This window comes from Podarcis erhardii, assembly GCF_964252035.2.
Source record: "Podarcis erhardii genome assembly, chromosome: 3".
NCBI lineage: Eukaryota > Metazoa > Chordata > Lepidosauria > Squamata > Lacertidae > Podarcis > Podarcis erhardii.
In genome coordinates this window covers 17417596-17432515 of record NC_138507.1, presented here as the reverse complement: position 1 = coordinate 17432515, position 14920 = coordinate 17417596, and positions in this window count along the sequence as shown.

Here is a 14920-nt window from a genome sequence, read left to right as displayed (position 1 = left end):
GTCTTCTAAAAGTCAAATAGTTGTTTATTTCCTTGACATCTGATGGGAGGGTGTTCCACAGGGCAGGCGCCACTACCGAGAAGGCCCTATGCCTGGTTTCCTGTAACCTCACTTCTCGCAGGGAGGGAACCACCAGAAGGCCCTCAGACCTTGACCTCAGTGTCCGGGCTGAATGATGTTGGTGGAGACGCTCCTTTGGGTATACTGGGTCGAGGCCATTTAGGGCTTTAAAGGTCAGCACCTTTATTATTACAGACCCTCCCAGTGTCCCTATGGCTTATCCCTTAACCATGCAAACTCCATCTTCCTTCCAGTCACACTTTCCAAGTCTGAATGCCTGCAGCAAGCAGACTCAAGGAAAGGGACTGCCTTATTGCTACAACTCCATAATTGAAATGTACTATAGCTGTAATAGTTGATTCTGAGTTCAAGTGATGGGGAAGGTATGCACCCTATAAGATGCTGCCTGCTTCCGTAAAGGAATCCAGTCTCTAGTTCAGTCTTCCTCAACCTCGGTCCTCCAGATGTTTTTGGCCTACAACTCCCATGATCCCTAGCTAGCAGGACCAGTGGTCAGGGATGATGGGAATTGTAGACTCAAAACTTCTGGAGAGTCGAGTTTGAGATAGCCTGCTCTAGTTGGTACATGGGTGGCAGAGGGTCTCTGTCACGTTGAGCTATATAAGCAACACCTTGCCTCTTAGGTGGCCTGTGGCTTGAGAGGTACATTCCTGTGCATGCAGTGGCGCTGTTCTTTGGTTGCAGCATCCTGGCATTAAAGCTTTTGAACAAATAACAGGGATAATGATGCTTCCTAATACCTCTTTATTGGCATGTTTGTGTGTTATTATTTTTTATGCTTCCAAGATACTATACAGAGACCTCATAAATTTCTGCTTGATTTGAATTTGAAATACTTTATTGTCACTAGTACAACTTGTATACAGTGAGTTTACATGAGCACCCCCCACTCAGCTCTCTTAGTCTTAATTCCCCTTGTTTACTGACGCACACCCACCAAACCTGAAAGTCAGTTGCCTTGTTGGTACCTTTCCATTCAGCAGCCTAACAGCCCATGGATAGAAGCTTTTTTTTACCCTGTTGGTGCGACTAATCATGCTTCTATATCTTCTGCCTGAGGGCAGGAGATCAAGAAAGTGCCGGCCAGGGTGTGAATCATCCCTGAGAATTTTCCTCACTCTCCTGAGGCAGCGTTCTTCTGCTATTTCATCCAGTGGATTCACGGGACAGCCCATAATATCTTGTGCTGTATTCACCACCCTCTGTAGGCACTTCCTATCAGATCATAGCAGCCAAAGTGGAGGTTTCCGAGTTTGGGGAAAGAATTTCTGAACTATCATGGTAAAGCTGGTATTCTCAAGTATGGCACACTGTGCTGGCTGAAAAAAATGATACATTAAAATAGGCTTTTGAGGAGATTAGCTGGTTCTGAGACATTTGGTCCTGTTTGGTATAGTGATCTGTTGTGTCTTTTTGGCCAGTGCCAGCTTTATGAAGGAGGACTCTGACCACAAAATGTGAAGGAGGGATGTCTTTGTTAGGCATGACCTTGTTTTGTTTTGTTTTGTTTTGCTTTGCTTTGCTTTGTAATGTTATGTTATGTTTTATTGTTTGATATGTTGTAATTAGATAAATTGATAGAAGGGAGAGGGAGGGAGGGAAGAGATCAAGATCGATAGAGGAAGGAAGGAAGGAAGGAAGGAAGGAAGGAAGGAAGGAAGGAAGGAAGGAAGGAACCAAACAGGTCAATAACATTTGAGAAATGGAGCATTTATTAATAAATTAATAAAAATAATGTAATGGCACAATACTTTTAAAACGTCTCTGTTGTGCTTCAGTACAAATATTATTAGGATGCCTTACACACTTCTTTTTAAAACTGATTTTCTTCCCTGATGCTGGAAGATTTAATTTTATGAAGCAATTAGAACGATATCTTGCTAATTACAGGGACAATAAAAATGGCTGGTAGATGCTAATCACAGTTCACGGGGCTTGTGGGGAGAGAAATTAACCTTAGTGCATTTTCCTAGAAGAGGTAGGTTGAAAAACAAAATGCACTTAATCGGGAATATCTTAGTTACATGAGCACTTCATTTATATGGAAAATTCACGCTGCTTTTCAGAGCCCACGTGCTGGTTCTTTCTGTGAATTGCATGTCCAGTGGGAAATGCTTAGAAATCTGCTATTAAGCTGACATTTTTGACATAACTGCAGTCTTGCTTTAATGCACCAACCTAATTTGAATCGCAAGCCTTAAGCACCAGGATTGGAATACCATTTAGTTATCCCTGAAAGGGAACAATTTTGAAAAAAGCCGTCATTCTGGGGTAACATTTTAACTCCAGAATTACATTGTGTTGGCCTGACATATTCATTTTGAAAACTCAGAAGTCTCCAACGGTGCGATTGAGACGTACAGCTTGCAAAAGTGACACTTACCCCTGCTTGTTTCCCCCATTGCCCTCTGAAATTCTGCCTCTCCCTCCTGAAACTCTGGCCTCTTGTCTCTGCTAACTATCTCTTCCCACAGAGAGGATTGTTACCATAAAGCAGCAATGCTGCAGCAAGCAAAGGCTCTAGCAGCTCAGTCAGCTGCTTGTGGCTGTAAAGCCAAACAGGAAGTTTGTGACTGTTGCCATGGGAACAAAGGGGCAGTCCATTCTGTACTGAGCACCGGATGTTAGCTCAGTGTGTGTGTCATATGACCTGTACAGGATGTACATGGGTGGAGTCAGTTTGAGATTCTCTCTGTTGTTCGAAGAGAGCAGACATCTTTAACTGTATGGCTGCTAAAGACAGGAATAAAAGCATGTAGATACATTTCTGTCTGAGTCTGATTTCCCTCCCTGGGGAGCAGGGAGGAGGAGAAGCAGTGGTGTGTTTTTCTCACAGTCTGGGAAAAAACGCCGAAACGAACCTCAGCTGTTTACCTGCCGGGAGTCGCAGGAGGGAGGTCAGAAAGGAATTCAGCCGGTGCCTGGAAGACTGGCACATCCCTCTGACCAAGGCAGAATTCCAACAAGGATTTTCCCCCATTTTCAGTCTGGCTCAGAGGGTCTCTGTTAATGGCTGCTGTAATGGGTTCATGGGTCAGCCATCATCAGCCTTTGTTCTTCCAATGATCCAATGATCCCCCTCCAGCTAGCTCTGTACAGCTGACTTTAAGATAGATAGATAGATAGATAGATAGATAGATAGATAGATAGATATTGTTTAATCATTTTTTTCGATACAAACATCAATGGCAAAAGACGCATACAACAAAAACCATAATAACAATAATAACACAATTTGACAATTCAGATTTGAATACACTGATATACCTATGACTACACCTTTTAAACAATATTTTCCCACCTCTCTCTCCTTCCCCTACTTCCCACCATTATCCACCTTATCGCTTAAATATTCGTTCCAGATTTCTTCATATTTATCCATTCTTATTTTGCGTCAACATGCTATTTGTTCGTATATAGCTAATCTGTCCATATTATCAATCCATGTGCTCAATGGAATCTTTTTGCAGCTCTTCCAATTCATCAAAACAAGTTTTTTTTTTTTTGCTTCTAATATAGCACGGTACATCCATTTTTTTGACCCCTTGAAATCTCCCACGTTTCTGGAATATAATTTTGAATTAATTTCAGTTCCCCTAAATAACAATTTCTTTTTATTACTCTTGCTATAAATATCCTCACCTCGCACCAAATTGATCTTATCATCGGGCAGTTAATCAACATACATACTAAGTTCACATTTTTACTCCCACATCTCCAGCAGTTGTCTTGGTTCCTTAGCATAAGCTGAGCCCAGGGATTTCTGTGTTTAGCACAATTTAGCCAAAGCTTGATTAATTCTAACTTTTGCTCGACCCAATAATCATGGGTGACTTGCCCATAGAGTTTATGACCCATAAACTCTGGCACCCAGAACCTATGACAGTACCATGTTATGGTGTCAGAGAATAGCACTATGTTTGTCTGGCAATAATAACATGCTGGTGAAATACCGTATTGCCCCAAATATAAGCTGCATCCGGAAATAAGCCACACCTTTAAAATTCAAGGGGCAGGGGAAGGAAAAAATACCTGGGCTGCTTCCTGGTGGGGGGAGCCATGCTGCTCTGCTGGTGGCATAAGGTCACAAATATAAGCTGCACCTTAACTTTTCAAGATTGGAATTTGGAAAAAAAAAGTGTGGCTTATAGTCGGGCCAATACGGTACCACAGGCTGGGTTTATGGTGAGTGGCAGATCCTTATTTTAAAAAAATGTGAACCAGCCTTACCTTCAAACAGACCCTCCATGTGTCCCTATTTTCTGGGAAACTCCCGGATTTAAAGAAGCTATCCCACTTTCTGATCTGGGTTGTCCCATTTTCCTTAGGATGTCCCTATTTCCATCAGAGATATTTTGGAGGGCTTGGAGTTATGTGACACCCATGGCAAGGAGATAAGTAACTATACAACTTTTAGAAGACATCTGACAGCAGCCCTGTTATAGCGAAGTTGTTGTTTTTTAAATGTTTAGTGTTTTATTATGTTTTTATAAATGTTGGAAGCTGCCCAGAGTGGGAAGCAATCTATTTGCTCTGTATCTGGTCCTGTTTCATATTTTGGTTTGTTATTTTTACTTTATTTCCTCTTAAGGGGTGGGGCACTTGCAACCCTTCAGATACTTCTGGGCTACAACTCACTTTATCCATGAACTTTTCACATGCTGGCTGGGGTTGATGGGAGCTGGAGTCCGGGGTATCAAGTCCAAACTCTTCTCCTTCTTCTTCTCCTTCTTCAATAACATCTGGCAGTCCAGTTTCCTCACCACTGACTGTCTGAAAAATTGTCTGAGATTGTCTGGAAAATGTTTCTTTCCTTTTTAAAATCGGGTTAAAATGCCAACCTCCCATCTTTGCTTGCAATCTCTTGCATCTCTTTTTAACTTGGTGACTTTTATTTTCTCTTTCTTTTGCTCTCTCTGTGGTGTATACCGGCACTGCTTTGAAAGATCCCACTGAGCAAATTGTCACCTTAAGTAGGTGGCACTTCTCATAAGTGACTAACGTTCACCCCGGTGTGAGAATAGGGGGAAACAATTATGATAAATGCCATTCTTGTCAGAAACTTCCATCTACCAGAGGGCAAAGGAATACAGGTATCTGAAGACCATAATTCTGGCTTGATGGACAGACATAAAATTATACGTTAGGACATATTTTTAAAAGCACAAAAGAACTTTTGGCTACTACAGAAGCTGGAGAAATACTTGGAAAAGCTTTTGCTAAAGGTCGCCCAGTGTCCCTCCACTTCTCATCAAACAATGGAGCCTAAATCCTAAAATGGAGTCTAGAATTGTAAGCTGGAAGGGACCCCAAAGTTCATCCAGTCAAACCCCCTGCAATGCAAGAATATGGGTACAACTCTAGTCCACACTTGGCAATTGAGCTACATCCATTGACTATTACCTATCACATCCATACACATTAGAATCTGCAGCAGGGCTAGAAATGCTTTTTCACTCAAAAGCGTCATATTTCCTTATGGGCAGTCTTCTGAGGGCCACGTGCTTGCATGGGCAGGGCCAGAGGCAAAGGTAGGTGGAGTAATGGATAAGACTTCACCTTTATACAGGAAGCTAGGGATGCGGGTGGTGCTGTGATCTAAACCACTAAGCCTCTTGGGCTTGCCGATCAGAAGGTTGGCAGTTCGAATCCCCACAATGGGGTGAGCTCCCGTTGCTCTGTCCCAGCTCCTGCCAACCTAGCCGTTCCAAAGCCCACCAGTGCAAGTAGATAAATACAGGTGAAACTTGGAAAATTAGAATATCGTGGAAAAGTTCATTTATTTCAGTGATTCAACTTAAAAGGTGAAATTAATATATGAGATAGACTCATGACATGCAAAGCGAGATATGTCAAGCCTTTATTTGTTATAATTGTGATGATCATGGCGTACAGCTGATGAAAACCCCAAACTAACAATCTCAGAAAATTAGAATATTAAATGAAATCAGTAAAACAAGGATTGCAAATAGAGTAATATTGGACCTCTGAGAAGTAGAAGCATGCATATGTACTCAGTACTTGGTTTGGGCCCCTTTTGCATCAATTACTGCCTCAATTCGGCGTGGCATGGATGCTATCAGCCTGTGGCACTGCTGAGGTGTTATGGAAGACCAGGATGCTTCAATAGCAGCCTTCGGCTCTTCTGCATTGCTCAGTCTCATGTCTCTCATCTTTCTCTTGGCAATGCCCCATAGATTCTCTTAATGAAGCACAGTGGACCAACACCAGCTGATGACATGGCTCCCCAAATCAACACAGACTGAGAAAACTTCATACTGGTCTTCAAGCATCTGTCATTGTGTGCCTCCCCATTCTTCCACCAGACTCTGGGTCCTCGGTTTCCAAATGAGATGCAAAAGTTGCCCTCATCAGAAAAGAGATTTGAGGAGCCATGTCATCAGCTGGTGTTGGTCCACTGTGCTTCATTAAGTCCAGGGTCAACACAGCCATCTACCAGGAGATTTTGGAGCACTTCATGCTTCCTTCCGCATATGAGCTTTATGAGGATGCTGACTTCATTTTCCAGCAGGACTTTGGCACCTGCCCACACTGCCAAAAGTACCAAAACCTGGTTCAATGCCCATGGGATTACTGTGATTGATTGGCCAGCAAACTCGCCTGACCCGAACCCCATAGAGAAACATCAACTGTTAAAGACTTCCATGAATGGATGTCTTCCAAAAGTCAAATGGTTCTTTATCTGTTTGACATCTGATGTGAGTGCATTCCACAGGGCTCGCACCACTACCTGCCAGGGGCTGGGCAGAGGAGGAGGAGTGGTGGAGACCGCCTCCCCATTCTGATCCTTCCAATGGGGAGGAAGAGGAAGACAGTATAGATTTAGAACAGGGGCTTGTGGGAGGTCACAACTCAGAGGCAGATGAGGGGAAAAGTTGGGAAATAATGGCAGAGGAGGAGCAGGCATAGCTAGAGCAGCAGCTGGCTGACACATTGTCACTAGAAAGCATTCCAGACCCCCCATCTCCCAGAATCCGGCGAGCCTTAAAAGTAGGAGAGCAAAGAGCTCAAAGACAGAGGACACATAGTGGCACCCATAGAGGAGATGATGAGGATGACAAATGAGAAAGTGGGAAAGACGGCGGGTGGGATGGAGATTCACTCAGGACAGCCTCTCTCTGTAAAGTTTTAAATAAAAAAGGACTGTAAGAAACTTTTCCTTGTCTCTATACTTTCCTGGGCAACCAGCCGGGAGATGCTGACATCATCCTAACACTACCAAGAAGGCCCTCTGTCTGGTTCCCTGGAGCTTCATGACTCACAGGGAGGGAACCGCCACTTCGAATTGTGCTTGGAAATGTACAGGGAGCCAATGTAGATCGTTTAGCTAACTACGAAAGAGCTGTGTTCAGCTGTCTAGAAAAGGCGCTGTTTCTATGGTACTTTCTCAGCTTTCAAAATGTCTGCAAAGATGTTTACTTCATGGATAGAGGTTACAAGTTCCCACCTCTCCGTGCATTCAGTAACATTTAAAGGTAAAGGTAAAGGGACCCCTGACCATTAGGTCCAGTCGTGGACGACTCTGGGGTTGCGGCGCTCATCTCGCTTTACTGGCCGAGGGAGCCGGTGTACAGCTTCCGGGTCATGTAGCCAGCATGACTAAGCTGCTTCTGGAGAACCAGAGCAGCGTACGGAAACGTCATTTACCTTCCCACCGGAGCAGTACCTATTTTACTACTTTCACTTTGACTTGCTTTCGAACTGCTAGGTTGGCAGGAGCAGGGACAGAGCAACGGGAGCTCACCCCGTCGCGGGGATTCGAACAGCCGACCTATCTACGATTCCTTATGGCCAACAGTTATCTCAATCAGCCCACAGATCCAGACAAGGACACCATTTAGCTAGGGCACGAAGGGGAAATACCTATCTTTTTTTTTTTTTTTTTTTTTAAAGATACAAATAAGTAATTTGTTTTTTTTTTTTTTTATAAATATTTATTAAAGTTTTTAAATATAAATGCACAAATAATAAACAGTCTTACTTCTATCACAGACATAATTTCATCACTTCTTTGGACTTCCTCACGTCTCCCGCTCCCATTTACATCGTTAAAAGTTTTTTCCAAACAAATTATCAACTTGTTTACAATCTCATGTCCACTCATTCAAATATAATCTAGCACTTCTTCCAAAAAATTTTATATTTTCTTTAGTCTCACTTATCATCAAATTTCAAATCTAATTTAGTGGTGGCCAGTTTTTTATAATCTAGCATCCTTCTTAGCATTCAACCAAATTACAATGTTTTTGTAGATACTTCTTGAATTTCTCCCAGTCTTCCTCCATCTTCTCTTCTCCCAGGTTACGGATTCTGCCTGTCATCTCGGCCAGTTGCATATAGTCCATCAGTTGCATCTGCCACTCTTCCAGTGTGGGTAGATCTTGAGTTTTCCAGTTTTTTGCGATGAGTATCCTTGCTGCCGTTGTTGCATACATAAAGAATGTTCGGTCCTTCTTTAACACCTTCTGGCCGACAATACCCAGAAGGAAGGCCTCTGGTTTCTTAGTGAAGGTATACTTAAATACCTTTTTCAGCTCATTATATATCATTTCCCAGAAGACCTTCACCTTAGGGCATGTCCACCAGAGGTGAAAGAATGTTCCTTCGTTTTCTTTACATTTCCAACATTTATTATCAGACGAATGGTATATTTTGGCAAGTTTAACTGGGGTCATGTACCATCTATATATCATTTTCATTACATTTTCCTTCAGAGCATTACATGCGGTGAAGTTCAGCCCAGTGGTCCACAACCTTTCCCAGTCCTCAAACATAATGTTATGCCCAATGTCCTGTGCCCATTTTATCATAACCGATTTAACCATTTCATCTTGTGTATTCCATTTTAACAGCAAGTTATACATTCTAGATAATACCTTAGTCTTTGGTTCTAACAATTCAGTTTCTAACTTTGATTTCTCCACCTGGAACCCTAACTTTTTATCATTTTTAAAAACTTCTTTAATCTGAGCATAATGTAACCAGTCTCGCACCTTATCCTTCATTTTCTCTAAACTCTGCAATTTCCAATTGTCTCCATCTTTTTCTAATATTTCCCAATATTTTGGCCATTTAGCCTCCATATTGGGTCTTTTTAGGGCCTTAGCCTCCAGAGGTGAGAGCCACCTTGGAGTTTTATTTTCCAGTAAGTCTTTGTATTTTGTCCAGACATTAAACACTGCTTTCCTGACAATATGGTTCTTAAAGGCCTTATTGATCTTAACTTTGTCATACCATAGGTATGCATGCCAACCAAAAGCATTGTTAAAACCTTCCAAGTCCAACACGTCAGTGTCTTCGAGAAGTAGCCAGTCTTTTAGCTAGCAAAAAGCTGCGGCTTCATAGTACAACTTTAAGTCTGGCAGGGCAAAGCCCCCTCTTTCTTTCGCATCTGTTAATATCTTAAACTTAATTCTGGGCTTTTTGCCCTGCCAGACAAATCTAGATATATCTTTCTGCCACTTCCGGAAGCACTCCGTTTTGTCCACGATCTGTAATGTTTGAAACAAAAACAACATTTTTGGCAATACATTCATCTTGATAGCAGCAATTCGGCCTAACAAAGAAAGCTTCAATTTTGTCCAACTATCCAAGTCTCTCTTAATTTCAGACCAACATTTTTCATAATTATCCTTAAATAGACTCAGGTTTTTTGCTGTTATGTTTACCCCTAGGTATTTTACTTTTTTAACCATAGTTAGTTCTGTTTCTCTCTGAAACCTTTCCGACTCTGTATCTGTCAAATTTTTTCCCAACACTTTAGTTTTCTGTTTATTTAATTTAAATCCTGCCACCCGACCAAAATCCTGTATCAGTTGTAATACTCTTTTCGTACTAGATTCTGGCTCCTGCAGAGTCAAAACTAGGTCATCTGCAAAAGCTTTCAATTTGTATTGTTTCGCTCCGACCTGAATCCCTTCCACCAACCGGTCCCCTCTGATCAAGTTCAAGAGCACCTCCAGAACCGAAATAAATAACATTTATTTTTTAAAGTATCTCTGGAAGCACTTTCTAATTTCCATGGGGTTCTGGATATTTCTTCCTTCAATTTCTAGGTTTGTAACTGTATTTAGTTTCTGTCTCTTCTTCAACTGCCAGGCTAGCAGTTTCCCACATTTGTTTGCCGATTCAAAAGTTTTTTGTTTCATTAATTTAATCTTCCATTCTATTTCTTGGTTTATCAATTTGGAATATTGAGCTTGATACAGTTTAATTTCTCTCAGAATCGGCTGTGACTTCGGATTTGATCTTAATTTCTTCTCCAATTCTTTGATTTTCTGCAAAATCTTATCCTTCCTTTCATTTTGTGTTCTTTTCTTTACAGTGTTCTGTTGTATCAAGAACCCCCTCATCACAGCTTTGCTTGCGTCCCAGATAGTTCTTTTTTCCACCGTAGTGTTCATATTTATTTCAAAATAATCCTTTAGAGTTTTTTGGGCCTTCTTGACAATCTCCTGATCTCTAAACAAGCTATCATTCATCTTCCATCTAAAGGAGCCGGTTGGCAAAAATGTCATATCCATCTTCAGCGCATTATGGTCGGAGCAGGTCTTTGGGCAGATTTCCACTTTTCTGACCTTGGGTGCCAGACCTCTAGATATCCATATTTGGTCGATTCTTGTCCAAGTCAGTTGGGCTTCAGAGAAGAATGTTCCCTCTCTTCCCAGGGGGTTCTTAGTTCTCCAAATGTCAATCCAGTCCATATTGTCAGCCATTTCAAAAAAGGTCTTTGGCAGTCTGCCGTCTTTTGTAACATTTTGATTTTGTGACTTATCCATGTTTGTCGATACGACCCCATTCATATCTCCCATCATAATGATGTTGTTGTAGTCCAGATAGTCCAGCATAATCTCATGCAACTTCTTGTAAAATTCCGATTTCCCGTCATTTGGTGCATAAATTCCTAATATCAAAATCTTTTCTCCTTGATGTTGTATCTCAATTCCTAATATTCTTCCATGTTCGTCTTTGAATAAGAATTTAGGTGACAGGCTCTCTTTTGCATATATCACCACTCCTCGCTTCTTTACTCTGTCCGAAGATATGAATTCTTGACCAAGTCTTTTGTTTATTAACACCTTTCTATGGAGCCTAGTCACATGTGTTTCTTGTAAGCAGATAATATCCAATTGTTCTTTTTTTAATATATGAAAAATTTTCCTCCTTTTTTCCGGGATGTTGCAGCCATTAATGTTCCAGCTCAAAAGTTGCAGAGACATCCTGAATAAATCTGGTTATTTTTCAAGGGGTGGTATCTTATTCAGAAGATCTTCAGGGTCCAAGGGTGCAGGTACCTCTGGTGTTTCAGGCCCTGGAAGTTGGTCAATTCCTTTGTGAAGGTCCTCTCCGTATACGTTCAGAAATTTATCTCTATCTTCCGATGTTCTGATTTTGATCTTCTTCCCTCTAAAAGTAAAAGATAGTCCTTGAGGAAATTCCCACCTAAAGATGATTGAATTCTTCCTTAGTAGTCTTGTCAACTCCAAATAGTTAGATCTAAGATCTAGCAGTTGTTTAGGAATATCCTTGTAAATCTCAATTCTTTTGTCCAAAATGTCCAGTGACTTTCCGTAGTGTAGGCCCAAAATCTTATCCCTTTCCTCCTTTGACCTCAGTATTATCAAACAGTCTCTGGGCTTCTCTTTCTTTAGAAGTCTTCCGAGCCTAAAAGCCGAAACAATTTTAAAATCCTTTTCCTCTAAACTCCAAAATTTGGAAAATTCTTTAGTCAAAAACTCAGCTAGGTTGCCTTCTTCCACTTCTGGTATTGCTCTTATCCTTAAATTGCTCTCCCTGTTCCGCAGTTCAAGCATGGACAAATAGGTCTGATGTTCACCTACTTGTTTGCAGAGTGGTCTTACCTCTTGTTCTAAATTTTCAAGTTTTTGGCTGGTATCTTCAGCCAATTTCCGATTTTCCCCTGCAGCCTCCTTCAATTCTGCGATTGCTTGAGTATTCTGTGCAACTTGTCCAGATAATTTATTTAAACATTCTGTGTTCTGCTCAATTTTATATGTTTGCTCATCGGCTTTCTTGTCCAAAGATTCTACTTTCTTGTCCAAAGATTCCAATTTTTCAAAAATTTTCTCTAAAATAGCAGTGCTTGCCCCTGAGGCCATATCTTCCAGTTGTAATTCCTCAGTTTCTCCCTCCCCTGCCCGAGGCAGAGAAACAGGCAAAGAGACAGCTTCCACCTCAGAAGGCAAAGTAGGCACAGATGATCTACGTGCCTGTGAGGCTGCGGTTAAAGTTGTCAAAGTTGTTTGTTTAGTTCTTCCTCTCCTTCTTGTACCACTCATTCCAAAGTTATCTAAAAGTCAAGGTCAAGCTGAGTTGTTCCCATGAGAAAGCCACAGCCCAGATGGTAACAGTCAGCAGAGGGCCGGGAAAGGGAAAGTAAAATAAAAGTCACTGTTATAGGTCCCAAATCCTCTAGGGGGAGTTTAAAATATTTCAGGAAAGAAATCAATTTCAGTTAAAATAAAGTCAGATTTCTAAGTCCAAGAACCTTCAATAAAGAGATTTTTCAGCAGAGTTGGGGTTTAGTACAGCAACAGTGTTTCTGATGGTGCAAGCTGGTAATCCAAATGCCTTAAAGTAGCAAGTTCAAATTCTCTCAGATTGTTTCAAAGTTCAGATTCAAAGTATCCAAACTGCAAACTGCAAGCTGACAGCTCAGTTTCTCAGGCAGCTCCAGCGCCTGGGGTTTTTAGTTAGAATGTAGCTCCAAAGGGAGAAAGATATCCCCGTATAAATTAAGATATAAAAGTCCAACACATAAAATTATTGTTCCACTTTGAATAAAGTTCAATGGGTGCTCAGATCAAATAGTTTAAAAGATCTCTCTTTGCCTCCACTCCTCCAGCTCTTTGCGTTCAAGTTCAATGGGAGCGGAAGACGGACTTCCTGTTTTTCGTCACTCCGCTTTCAGCCAAATTTAATATTTTAAAGTCCCAAATTGCATACAGTCAGTTGTTTACTCACGAGTTGTTGTTTTCAGAGCATAAATTTCAGGAAGAAAGGTCAGCGCTCACTGGCAACAGCTACGCGGCTTCACTCCGCCGATTGCGGAACGACCCACAGCGCCGCAGCCTCCTCCGCGATCCGGAGCCCCTTACGGGGTTCCTTCAACGTTTCGGTGGCCGCTGCTGGCGCCCGCCGGGTCCCGGGACCGCAGGCTTCTGCTACCTGCGGGTTTCCGTTTCGGGTCTCCGCTGCGCCGTAGCGGACGACCCTTTCTCGAGCGGAGCTTCCCTTCCCGTTAGGAAAGGGCAGCCATTGCCCTTCGCGCCGCCTCCGGAAGTCCGGAAGGGGAAATACCTATCACCCCTTTCACCACCAATGATTATTTTTCTGAAGCATCTCTATGTGCCTGAGATAAGTAGGTTAAACCCTCTTCTGAGAGAGGTGGAGCTCATCCACACCTCTGTTCACCCCAATACCTTCCCTTGGTGAAACCTGTCGTTTAGTGCTGAATCGGGGGGAAATGGCTACTGAGTTCTCTGCTCATTGCCAAACGTAAGTGTGAAAGAACCCTAATTCCTATTGGAAAACATGCGGCATTCCTAGCCACTGATGTTTCAAGGCATCCTTCCACTTCCTCTGGTCCTTGTGATCTATTTTCAGGTTGCAAAAATATTGGGCCAGAGATCTGTCTTGGTAAATCATTACAGAAGAACAGATTTGTGAATTAGTGGGCAGAACCAGTGTAGCTAGACCTCCAACATTTATTCATTTCAAAACATAGGACCTGGGAAGTTGTTGGGGTAGCTACTCACCTCAAGTAAAGCACTCTGAAATTTCAGTTTTTGACTGAGGTTGAAGAAACTGTTCCTTCCCCCCCAACCCCCCCCCAAAACTGTTATCTCTGTTTCCTTCTCTTTTTTAAGGTTTAAGAGCTCTTTTTGTAGCTTTCACATTTTACAGGAACTGTGCAAGCGATTCTCCTTGTCACTGACACCAGTAAATTGGTCCCTTGGTATTATGAGACCTGGCAATTTTCACCAAAGACAGTGCGATTGCTTCAGCGAGACAAGGAGGAATGTGTATGCCAAACGTGAATTACCAAGCAGAGGGGTCCTATCTTTTTAGAGCAGATAAGCTTATTTCCACCCTGCAAACAGAGCTGAAATGGTACTTAGACTTCTGCTCTGTCATTTCAAGAGGGGAATAAAGCTATTCTTTTTGCTGGAGGAAAACGTTTAAATATTGAAAATTGGAAATGTGTCAGCCTCAGAAGCAAGGAATGGCTGCTTTCTGCTTTTAAAACATGGTGTGCCGTGTTGCATGTAAATGAGGACCTCTGCAGTAGTTTTGCAGAAACAACACGATTGCTTCAGAAATGTTAACCTTAATTGGTTGCTGATTATTATTTATCCACTCTGCAAGTCTGCACACTTACAGCACATGATAGTCATGGTCCTGTGTGGAGGAGAGGTAATATTTTAGGAAGGAACCTAATTGTGGGTCATATGCAATGGTTTGCAAAGGAGGCCAGGAAAGACATCCAGCACAACTTGCCATCACGCACCAATACTTTCCTCAATTTTCTCTTTGCCCTCAGCATCCCAAGACACTCTCCAAACAAGGGGGGGCGGGGGACAGCAAAACAATTAAATTTGGTGAAAATCAAACCCAGGTCCTAGGTATTTTTTGTTTTTGTTTTTTTATAAAGCGTGTTCTCCCTCATGGAGAGCATGTGTTGCGGTGGGGGCTGACAATGCACCTCACTGTTGCTGGGCAAAAGAGTTTGGCCATCTTTAAGCAGGGGCGGGCTGTTTTTGGGGAGATTTATATGTTGCCATTTATTGATTGACAG